We start from the raw sequence: 12,799 nt of genomic DNA on the forward strand, positions 1-12,799 counted from the left end.
GGCAAATACTGGCCACTATGGACTACCTATTACAGGAGGTTCTCCTTTGTGCACTTTGGTGAGGTGGTGGAAGATGGATACCGCTGGATACCGATGGGTTCGTTTTTCATCTAGATCATTGTCTACAATATCCATTGATACTGCTCCTTTCACTAGATAATCTAGCTCTTTTCTGTACAGGTCCATTGGATCATTGCTTACCCTGCTGTAGGTGTTCGTCACCCGATTTGGAGCTCGTGAACAGAATCAAAATTTTGCTGAACTTCCTGTTCGCGAACCAAATTATTCGTGAACAGAAGCATTCGTGAACCGAGGTATTACTGTATGTCCTTTATTCCTAGAAGCTTGCAAACTGTCCTTAAAAAGGCAAACAAAAACAAAAGGAAGCCTGTGAATAAATGTAATTTATCAACTAATTTTTTTTTTACTTTCTAAATGTCACTTTTGCTGTAGTACATCATATAGGTGTACCGCATCACATGCAGATTTAAGGCATGCCCTAACCATAGTATTTACATGAATTGTATATTTTAATGTTGCCTTTCAAGCCTTAATAAAAAACCTGCTCCCCACTGGAAGGTTTTTTTTTAAATATGTATATATTTTTTCTGCATTGGCTGTCATGGCAGTACCCAGCTACTTATTCGGTTTTTTCCCAGCTTGCAAACTGGCCTTGAAAAATAGGATTTGACTCTCATGGACCTCAATGGAGTTCAGGCACTATGTTCAGGATTCACTTATTTTGGCAAACTTTGCTCGGTTCACTTATCAGTACTCAGCTCCAGCTTTCTTATGGCAATAAAAGTGGGTAATGCTTGCATAATGTCAGTAATGTCCTTCGTAACCCCACCAGGGGTGCATGTGACAAAGATCCCCAGGTATCATCCTAACAAAACTGTATTTTTAAAAAGTTTGAAAATAACTTTTGAAAGCCATGGGCAGGTTTCTGTTACTGTCACTCCAACTTTCCATTGACACATGGGCAAACATGAAGAGAAACCTAAAACATTACAGTTGTTAACTGGAAAAGAGTAGAGCGGAAATCTACCAATAAGGTACACCTGTAGGATGGGATACCCCTTCACTTTCTGATTTTACTCAAGACAGGAAGTAATAGTAAAATCTCAACAATTGGGAAACAAACAGCAATAAAAATCTGGCAGACTTTTAACCTGGCCATACACTTGTCTCTTGTTCAAACACTCAACCCCCACACCGGCCTATTGTATTCTGACACAGTAGTAACATAGTAACATAATAGACATTGCATACATACATTGCATGACTGGGCAAGGAATTTTTTTTCACTGTCGGCACTCTATTCTTCTTCACACAAGAGAACATATTCCAATCCAGGTCGTACAGGGTTCTGCTTTTATTTCAGCGATAGGAACCATGATGGGACTTTGTACAATAGTGTAGACAGCAATCTGGAGCATAAATAGAAGGATACATTTTTTGTTCACTGATCTGACTTCAGTAAACTCAAATCTGATTGGTTGCTTGGACTACTGCACTATGCCTTTTGTAATGCTTTTTTTTATACATGTTTATTCACAAAAACCCAAGAGGTAAGAACGAATAAAAACAGAAACCTATGTTCGAACCTAATTGAAATATACTATCTTGGTTCTCAGATATCAAGCAAAATAAAAGTGAATCCAGTTAGTGGTAACATTTTCCCATTAGAAATTACATGCCTGCTAAAGGTACTGCTTAGCAACATAATAAAGCACTGTTTCAAAATGTATATATAATGGAATGTTAGATTCTTCTATAAATTAGATTGTTAAAAATGTGATTGCTATATTTATTTTCAGTGCTTATTTAGCAAGCAGCCACCTTTCAAATGCTTCTCTTAGGCGCTTAATATATACATTACAGAAATATTGTAGAGGTACCTTCCAGGCAAACAATTTCATTATTCATATACACAGTGCTCCCAGAGTATCATTTTCATTCTGCCATTATTTTTAACACCAAGCCATACCACCCTGCACAATCCCATGCTAGATGGTACCCCGATCTCCAAATCAGTTATTCAGATAAACAAATCTCTTGTACTTATTTAATCATTCTAAGGGCTGGTGTGGATGGGCTTTTGTTCATGTCAAAACTGTGTTTTCCCCTTTGTGGGTTTGATGGGAATGTAAAAGTAGCTTGAAGCAAGTAAATGCAGCTTAGAAACAGGCTGCATCTACATGTAAGAAGAACGCAAAATGATCTTAGAAGCATCTTAAACTGATGTTAAATGCAAACTAACTGTACCTGACCGCCTCTGCATTTGTCCATTGGCAAATACCCTTAGGGCATGCTCACACAGCCATTCCAGTAACTCCCAGAAAAAGCATTATTGCATTACAGTGCCATTTAATTCAAATGCAATGCTTAATGCAGCATGCTGCAATGTGCCTCGGTGAGTGAAAATGCGTGCACTGTGGCACAGAACATTGAGGTGAAAACAGTTCCTTAAATAAATTGACCACAAAACAGCCTTCTGCTAACCTTCCAAAATTACTGTAATTCCCAGGGGGAGAGTAATTAGCCAGAATGACTGACAAGAGGTTGTGTCTCTGCAAAAACACCATGAAAAAATCTGGCTGAAACAAATCAAACTAAACTAAGTGGATTTAGGACTTCCCATCATCCACCCCTACAAAATATTGAGAAGTATACTAGAACTCAGATTCAGTGTATGCTTAGCATTTTCCCCCTGCAACAGAGTATAATGGTTAGCCTGTCTCCTTGAAGACCTGCTGGCTTATTTGTGCCTTATAGTACAGTGCTACAGTATATGGTAATTCTATGGGGCTGAAGTAATTTTTGCTCCCAGTGTATAGCTGGGTGAATGCCATGCGCACAGCAATACTGCCACAAGATGGTGCTGAGGAACATACTGTAGATGATCCTATGCTCCTCAGCGTCCTCTAGCGGCGGCAGTGCTGTGGGAATGGCATTCGCCCAGCTACATGCTGGGTGGAAGATTTATAAATCTGCCACTATGTAAGTAATATTAGCAGAAATAAGTGTTTTCTAATGCATGCTAAAAATAAGAAAAAGTATTTGTGTCAGTGGTTCATTGTATGATTGTACCGAGATGCCATTAAGGCCCACAACCACCTAATACTTTTGATTTGTTTTAAATAGAGTGTTGAAGTGTTGGAGCCCCTGCTGGAGTTTTTTTTTAATGTCTGTGTTCCTGTTGGGGAGATTTTCCCTCACTTTCTGTCAAGAGTCAAAGTGGTAAGAACTTTCTCCAACAGGGAAACAGAAAACATCAAAATACATGTTTAGTAGATTGAGGAAAGGTAAGGAATTCTGATAATGTGTTTATTGCTGTCTGTGCCTTCCTGAGTCAGTCCCCTATCACATGTCTTGGTGTCACATGGACAGGAAGTGAGGGAAACATCTCCCTAATGAGGCCAAAGACAGAAAGAAAAACCTAATACAAAAAATCCTGGTTTCTAAGTCTATGGTACAAATTTAGTCTAATAAATCTGTGGGCACATATTTAGAAAATTAGAAGGAATGAAACGTGTAAGTGTTGTCCATCTGTCAGATGACTGTTAAAGCAGAACACAAGCCAAAAAACAAATAAAATAAACAGCCTCTGAAAAGAAAAAGAAAACTAGCTAACACTGCAATATACTGTACAGCTTTAATCCAGAGAATTCCACCACAATATGTTTTCTCTGCCACTAGATTTCCTCCCTCTAATGGCCAGCATTATGCAACCCACTTCCTTTGAGCAGATACTGTCCTATACCTGCCACCGCTTGTGACTGGACAGTGATAGGAGAAGCAGCATTAAATTTATCTCTGTCACTCTGCTTTTGCTTCCTATTGGCATGCTTCTTGTCAGCACATGAAGCGATAACCTCACTGCACTGCTTCCATTTATGCCTACACCAGTCCGACTGAACAGAGACTGCGAGAGACAGATACCAGGTCAAAATCATGTACTCACTGCTTGCATTTAAAAAATAAATGTGATAATGTGATAATGAATATAGAGGTGTATTCATTTGAGTCTTTTGTCTGTGCCTAGAGTTCCGCTTCAATTTATAATCTGCTCTACAGAAATAAGAGATGAAACCTGATTAGATCATTTGGACACACATTTCCTTCCTCTAGCTTTCAAAATGTGCATATATTTGTCGTAGGACATGCTTTCTTCATAATCTATTTTCTGCATTATATAGTATAACACCTTTGCAATCAGATGCTATAAATAAATACATTTCAAAATCTATTTGTTATATATCTCTGTGTATATAGGTTCCAGTAACACAAGTAAGCATGTCACTAATTTTCTGCACATGCTTCCCTGGTGATGTCAAGGTTTTTTGGCCATATTCCCTTGATATGTTAGAAGATTGATCATTGCTGTCACTGAACTACAGTTACTATAATAAGCTTCCTATATTCTATCAACATATAGAAATACCTAGAACACATGTTCTCCATTTGCAGACTTTGTACTTTCTTTCAAATAATATCAATTGAGCATAATGTGTTAAAGCTTGGGAACTATTCTGTGGTACCAAAAGTAGCATTGCTTCTTCCAAATTATATGTTTGTAGTGTAGAATGTAATGATTATGTGCAAAATGCAGTAGCTTATAGCAGCGTTTCTTAACCATTTTTCAGCCACAGCACTTTTTAAAAGTATGCAAAATCTCAAGGCACCCCAGTCTAAACATTGATCACAAAACATAAAAAACAATGTCTGGTCCCCTACAAAATCCCTACACCAGACCCCTATCTCATGGTCAATGGTCTGGTATGGAATTTAAGGGGGGGAACCACGCAAAAATGCAAAACAGTGGGGCTCCCTCTTCACATGAAAGTCCTCCCTTCCCATTAGGAGTCCCTCCTTTCACATCAGAGTCACCCCTCTCTCACACGGCACCCTGGTTGAGAAAGGCTGGCTTAAAGAAGCCAATCAGATTTCACTGATTCTTGTTGTCACACAATTCATATTACAATCTTATTACAATAGGAGTAAATTTTGGACAGCATGTTATAAGTTTTAAACAATGTTTGCAACATTGGTCAGCAAAGGTTAAAGCAAGGATGTATTAAAAAAAATACAAAGAAAAAAGGGATAGGTAAATAGACCTCTTTAGCCTAACCCACCCCATCTTCTATAATCAAAAAACTAGCAGGCTTATTCACAAAAGGGTGAAGAGTTTGGTGAAGGCAGGAGAAGTGAACAATTTATGCCAAAATAGCTGATTTGGTAAAATTATCCATTTCAGCTCACTTTTCAGTTCAGCTATGTTGTCCTAGACCTAGATTGTTCACTTCTCCTGACTTCTCCAAACTCTTCAGTCTTTTGTGAATAACCCTGTTACTATACTTACAGACCTTGGATCACGATCAACGGTAATATCACTGCTGTGCCCCCTTCAGTGCAGTGTAGCATTTACAGTCTGCCACATTTGTTTCTGCTCCAATGTGCTCATGCCTAATTGGATCTAACGTGCTGCTTGTGTTACGGTTGGTGATTTGGGTTCTAGGTATAGGTAAATACTTCAGGACATTTCAGCAGTGATCACGTATATCCTCCAGGTGAGTTCACTTCTCACACGTATCAGTAACCTCCTGGCTGCTGGTGCCTGCTTACTTCTGCCAGTAAACATTTAGCTTGCAAACAAAGGAGTACTGAACACCATGATGCAGTAATCTTTTCATTATTTAATCACAGCTTACAGGAACAGTATCTGATGTGTTTCATGACACAGCACATCAATTTTGAAGTAAATACACTGAATAGTGTAGCATTCTTTGTTTCCAAACTTCCACAATGACATTGCCTTTCATCTAGATTTGAGATGTACACACTGCATCTCTAAAATCTAGTTGTAGCTTATTGAATGGTTGGTGTAGTAAGTGTATTTAAGAATGGGAGTCTCGCATGATCCCTTGTGCCATCCACTAAAAAATGTTCCATTGCATTTATACAGACTTTAGTTGTAAGCCATAGTTTAAAGATGTGGAAGAGTTTCGCTCTTCTAAATTGAATCCGGGATAGATGTATCACCGGGGACAAAAAGTACCCAGTGAGGAACTGTAAAGTCAGAAAGGCTCCCACATTACCTTTTGAAATGTTTAGAAAACAAAGGTTAATAGGGGGGCTCTTAAGAATTAAAAACATTTTTTGTTTTATGTTTATCAGCTTACAAGGCAAGCAAGGTGCTTGTTAGAAGCTGGCATGATGGTTTAAAGGGATGCCCATTCTTAATGTTGAATGACATGCACGCTGTACACCTAGTGTTCTGGGTGGGTATCTCTCGGAGCAAAGCAAGTATATATATTTTTTTCTGTATCAGTCAAACAGCTAAAATGTTAAAGTCCCTTAAAGTTCAGTGCTTCACCTGTAACATGGTAGAAACAGAACTATTCCTGAGAGACCAGCTCATAGATACACTAGATAAAATGATAAACCGTCATAATTCCTAACACCTAATGAAAAATGTATTTGATCTGAGTGTTAACAACAAAAATCCCTAGGGGGTGTGGCTTGCTGGCGCGCTGCATGGACGCTTCTTGCTAGAGCTCCGTGCGGCGATGGGCCTCGAGGCTGATTAAAGCGACTATCGGGTCTTACCCGCACCGCGACGGAACCCTCCTCGTCTTCCTCCGATCCCCCGGGCATGAAGCGGCAGCAGAAACGGAGAGGGGAGCGGCCGCAAAAGCTCACCGACTTCTTCGGCCCTTCAGGGCAGCGGCACGGCCAAGATGGCACCGGCTCCTCTGCACCCGATCTCCGGCGGCCCCACGCTACAGGGCATAAGTCCGGCGGTGCTTCTGTGGGGACACAGCCGACATCAGGCTCCTCTTCTGGCTCGTCGCAGCCCGACTCTCCTGCAGACCGGAGCCCAGAAAAAACCAGGCTGAGGATGTCACCCCCTGGAGATGACCAGAGGGAGGTAAGCCTGCTCAATGCATCCCTGGATGACACAAGGGAGCTGATTGCACCTATTGATGCATTTCCCATATCCCACCAATCCCATCTCAGATTCCACTTTAAAGGACATGCTGGTATCCCTAAGGAGTTCACTAAACTCAGATATGCAGTCTCTATTCACCCAATTCAAGTCCGACCTACAGCAAGTGGGCGATAGAGTGTCACATATAGAAGACAAGATGGGAGAATTTGCTACTACGTTTAATGACTTAGTCGATGCCCACAATAACAGGGAGGATGACCATGAGTGGATGAAGGCCAAAATTGCGGACCTAGAAGATAGGTCTCGGCGCAACAATGTGAAAGTGCGTGGCATCCCTGAATCGGTCTCCCAATCCAACCTGATGTCTTACGTTCGTGACCTTATGCATGTCATAATACCTGACGCGCCTACGACGGAACTGGTCCTGGACCGCATACACTGCTTGCCTAAACCGCCAAACCTACCGGAGAAGCTACCCAGAGATGTGTTAATGCGGGTACACTTTTTCCATGTAAAAGAACAACTACTCAAGGCAGTAAGGGATGCCTCCAAACTTCATGAAAGCTACTCCCACTTGCAATTTTACTCAGATCTATCCCAACATACTATGTTGTTCCGGAAGAGGCTTGTGCCGATCACCAAGGCGCTGCGTGACCACAAGATCCAGTACCGCTGGGGGTATCCGGCTAAACTCATAGTGTCCAAAGAGGGTGAATCCTAGACGCTGTTTTCCCTAGAACACGGTTTATCGCTCCTGGAGAAATGGAAGATCCCCCCGGCCCAAGCCCAGCCACAACGTCCAGCTGCATCTCCAAGCAAGATGGACTCCGGATGGCGGATGTCCGACCGCAAGAGGGGACCCAGGACGACGAAAGACCCAGATTGAACCTGACCTGCATTACTACCTGATGTTTGCAAGCCTCCTGGCCCCGCTCGGCCACACTGTTCACCATGTGTGATACCCCCAATGCCGTGAGCAGTGCCAGCCACTGCAAGTTGGTCCCCAGGCGGGATCTTTTTTTTATCCCCAAGTTCTGTTTTCCTGTTATTTTTCTGGGTTTTTTTTCCTTCCATGTGCCAAGTGCGAGACTGACCGTTGCTACATATGCAGGACTCCCTGCCGGACCATGGCCTAAGTCGATACTACGTGATGCTGAACCATCGGTGACCTACGTCTCTGCCTACCTGGGCGTGAGTATGGAGCCTCTATTGTTCTGCATTTCCCTACAGCCACGATGTCTGTGAATATTGTCTCCCTGAATGCTAAGGGTCTTAATCACCCGGCTAAGAGGTCCCAGATGTGGAAAGAGGCACGGTCCTTGTCGGCGGACATATTGTGCGTCCAGGAGACCCACTTTTCACTTCACCATGCCCCAAAATGTTCTCATAAGAACTTCCCACATAAATTTTTTGCTAATTCTCAGAAAAAGACACGGGGAGTCCTGATAGCAGTGAGGGACTCGGTTGCTTTTGCCGCTGTAGATTCTTGTATAGATCTCAATGGCAGATATATTGTGTTGATATGTACCATTGACTCTGTTTTATACACTATTGTATGCCTGTATGCTCCTAACAGTCACCAGGTTAGATTTCTACGCAGAGTGCATAAGAAAATGGGTAACATGCGAACGGGGACACACTGTAATATGTGGGGACTTTAACCTTACCCCTGACTCCTTAATAGACTCCTCCAATGCAAATAGAAAATCTCCTTCGGAACTTCAGCAGCTGCTCCGAGAGGAGTAACTATATGATGTATGGCGCTGTCTACATGCTTCCGAAAGAGATTTTACCTTCTTCTCCTCCCTACACAATTCATACTCCCGAATCGATCTTTTTCTGGTGGACAAGCAGACCCTGCTTAACATATCTAAATCTACTATTCATGACATTACATGGTCGGACCATGCACCGATCTCCATATCCATTGCGAGCCATTGGAATCCCTCCAATGTATTTGTATGGCGTAATAACGTGCCTTTAATGCTTGTCCCCCAGAATGTGAGGCAGATTCAAGAAGCCCTGCGGGAATATTTTCTGCTGAATGAATCTTCAGTGGAAAGTGCGTACAGCCTTTGGAATGCGCACAAGGCGTATATAAGGGGGGTGCTCATGAAATTGGGCGCTCAATCTAAGAGGCAGAGATCCAGCCGCATGAACCATATTCTAGTCCAAATAGAGACTTTAGAAACCCGCAACAAAGCAAACCCAAATGTCACTGACGGGGCCGCCCTTACACGGCTTAGACAAGACCTCTGCATGTTACTGCTGGAACGGTTTGATAAACAAAACTCTATCAATAGGGCCCGATTCTATGCCAATGGTAGTAAAGCGGGGAAATTGCTGGCTAACCGGATCAAGACCCTGCGTAGTAAAACTAAAATACCGTACCTCCTCCATTCTGCTGACGGCCACAAGGTCTACCACCCACAGCAGATTGCCGACATGTTTAGCTCTTATTACGGGGCCCTATACAATCTTAAGGAAGATGTCATGACTCCCCAACCGACAGCGGACAAAATCGACTCCTTCCTACATGCCCTTGACCTCCCAACGCTCACTGCCCCCCAACTCCAGCAACTCAATGCCCCTATAACACAGGCTGAAGTACTTAAGACTATCAAATCACTTCCCGCTAACAAATCACCAGGTCCAGACGGTTTCTCGAGCGAATATTACCAGTGCCATGCGACTATTCTGACACCATATCTAACGAAGATGTTTGCCACGGCTGCTACCTTTGCCTCTTTCCCACCGGAAATGTTGTCTGCCACCATTGTTACTCTCCCGAAGCCAGGGAAGGACCCAGTGACGCCAGCAAACTTTCGACCTATATCTCTCTTAAATACCGATATAAAACTGTATGCAAAAATCCTAGCCAATAGACCGCGTTTGACCGCGTCCACTGGGGCTACCTCCAACAACAATTGCTCCATAAATTTGGCTTCAGTGGGTGGATACTATCGGCCAAAAGGTGCGAGGATACAATCATAGAGCCGCGGACTGCCCTGGATATACCCTTAGGAGCACTCAAAATCCTTGTTCCCTTTAGCAACATATCCAGGTAGATCGACCGAGGCCTGACTTCGGTCACCGACCTGTTCGATGGAGAATCCCTAAAATCTTTCTGTGCTTTATGTACAGAATATGGAATTCCGTCGGGAGACCTGCTCACATATCACCAGTTAACGCATTTCTTACGTACGGTATCTCTAAGGGAATGCCAGATCCCGAGTTCAGCCGGGAAATTCTATTTCTCCAAACCCACTCAAAATAGAGGGATCTCATTGTTTTATGGCGCTCTACAAAACAAACTGATGTTCACTAAAACAAGTCCAATCAGACAGTGGGAAAGGGACCTCCAGTCCTCCTTCTCGCCCCAAGAATGGACCGCATCTCTCTCGTACACCCATAAATCTACAAGGTGTGTGGATCTATGGACCTTGGGCCACAAGATAGCTCTACAGTGGTACTTCACACCGCTTAAACTCAACAAAATGTATCCATCCATCCCAGCGGACTGCTGGAGACAGTGTGGCCAACTGGGGAGCCTATTTCATATCCTATGGTCATGTAGGTGCCTGAGGAGCTTCTGGTGCCAAGTCTTCCGGAAGATATCACACACCACGGGCTTTTTCGTACGGCCATCACCGGAATTAGCAGTGTTATCCATAGGTATTGAAAAACTCCCACCACAATATCGGATTTTAGTATCCCACATTTTACTAGCGGCAAGATTAACCATAGTGTGCCATTGGAAGAGTAAACTGCACCAAATATTTCCGAGACTGTAGCTATAGTGAATTTACACTACCAGAATAAGAGGATAATGTCGTTCCAAGATGGCTCCACTGGGCGCTTCTATAGAGACTGGTCTCTTTGGAATTCACAATCAGTTCCATAAAATCACTTGCGATGGTTTATATGTGATGCATACTCTAGACACTTGGCTTCCCTTATCCCCCTCTACCTGTTCTTACTATATCTATCCCCCCCTATGATTCTTTGTTCCTGCTTGATTTACAATATATATTGTTATGGAGAACAATGTTGAAATAACATTATCACGCTAAGCCATGAGCGTGGAGAAGATATATGTTACATGTGTATTAATATCTCATAACATGTAATGAGCCTATCTGTATTGTACCAATTTTGGAAATTTTCTTGTTCTCAATAAAAAACTATTGAATTTAAACAACAAAAATTCCTAAAAAATGCTGTTGCATGAGGTGTGAATATTACATACAGTAATATAACATACAGTAATATATAATAATAACACGTGAAATGCTAGTAGTATTTCATAACTATGGTTTACTGCTTCAAGCTTAAGGTTATCTTCATTTCAGTGGGTTGTATGTTGGCTAAACTAACTGATCTGTGCAGAATGCATGCTGAAAACATGTTTATTCCACTTTTAATGATGGCTTCTGTTTTTTCTTCATGCATTTTACATTATTTTTATATTCCCTTCTTATTTTATGGCTGTAATGTAGGTGTCTAAGAATTGTGGACAGTTTTTCTGTCCTCTGAGTGATTGTTACTGCAAAATGTAACGTTCTTCTAGAAAACTGTGGGTGGTAGTACCACTAATGAGGTTCAGTCAATAAGTGACATTGTGACTCATAGCTTAAATGAAACATGAAGAGTTGAAGAAAAATATAATACTACATAACTATAATACTACATAACTATGGAAAAAAAATCAATAGATCATGTCTTAATATATAGAAGAATTCCAAATGTGAAAACATTGACATAATATTACAGTTTAGGAAGTGAAGTGAACAGAATCATACAATCAAGTGCAGGGGAATTTAAATAAGTTGTATGTTTAAGAGATAATGTTACCTTACTCATTTAGGGCAAAGTGACAGCGCCTATGTAAACCTCACTGTACCTCAACAACCATATGTTCACCTCTCCAGGAATTTCCTGCTACCCCTTCAACTGTTACAGCTGCCACCAAAATAACCAGTGTTGGTTGATGTCAAAACTGAAAGGGAGCAGTGATGTCACCCACTGTGTCATGTGATTGCAGATACATTTGACAACCAGGCCCAGACATGGCATCCTTGGAGAAGGTCACATGCTCCCCATACATGGAAACACCAGGTACTTTGAAGTGACTTAAAGACCAATTGAACTTTCAGTTGTAATAAATACATTCTGTGTGCATCAAATCAAAAAGGTGCTCAAATATCCTACAGTTAATTTTCAATCTATAGCAGCTTCAGTCTGAGTAGAAAAGCTGGTCTCCTGCCAGCATTCTGTAGAGGAGGATCCTTGCTTTCTGTGGGGAAGCATTCATCTCTTTGCAGAGGTCCAACAAGCTTACTGCTGAATCGGACCTATAGTTCTGCAATCAGCATAGTTCATGGTCCCTGCTAATTAAGGGGATCTGGCTCTGAGTCAGCAGTGAGCATGTTAGACCTCTGCTGAAAGACCTATGCTTCCATTCAGAGAGCAAGGGTCCCTCTCTGGAGCATGCTGGCAGGGAGCAGGCTGTGGCTATTTTCAATAGAATATACATAAACAAAAGTTGTGGCGGGGTTTTCTTAAGAGAGGACTCAGAAGGTTAGAAAATTGTAAGACAGGACCAGTACCCCTGAAGTACCCCAGTACTCCTTGAACCGGTAGAGAGTCCAGCGCAGGGCAACAAAACTAATTAGGGGAATGGAGGACCAGAGCTATGAGACAAGGCTTCTGACCTTAAACATGTTTACGCTGGAATTAAGGAGATTAAGGGGGATATGATTTTCATCTACAAGATGTTCAATGGTGACAGCAACATTGGCAACAAACTGTTTGAGATTAACTCCATTACAAAGAATAGAGGCC

At 42.1% G+C, this 12,799-nt stretch overlaps 1 protein-coding gene across 1 annotated transcript in view; it reads right to left on the bottom strand.

The window, feature by feature from the left end:
* Positions 1 to 12,799, bottom strand: part of LOC108785113 (gamma-aminobutyric acid receptor subunit beta-2) — a 304,860-nt gene that overhangs the window by 124,710 nt on the left and 167,351 nt on the right. The gene's annotated exons all lie outside the window — the stretch shown is intronic.

Source organism: Nanorana parkeri, unplaced genomic scaffold (genome assembly GCF_000935625.1).
Source record: "Nanorana parkeri isolate BGI_ZX_2015 unplaced genomic scaffold, ASM93562v1 scaffold8, whole genome shotgun sequence".
NCBI classification, from domain to species: domain Eukaryota; kingdom Metazoa; phylum Chordata; class Amphibia; order Anura; family Dicroglossidae; genus Nanorana; species Nanorana parkeri.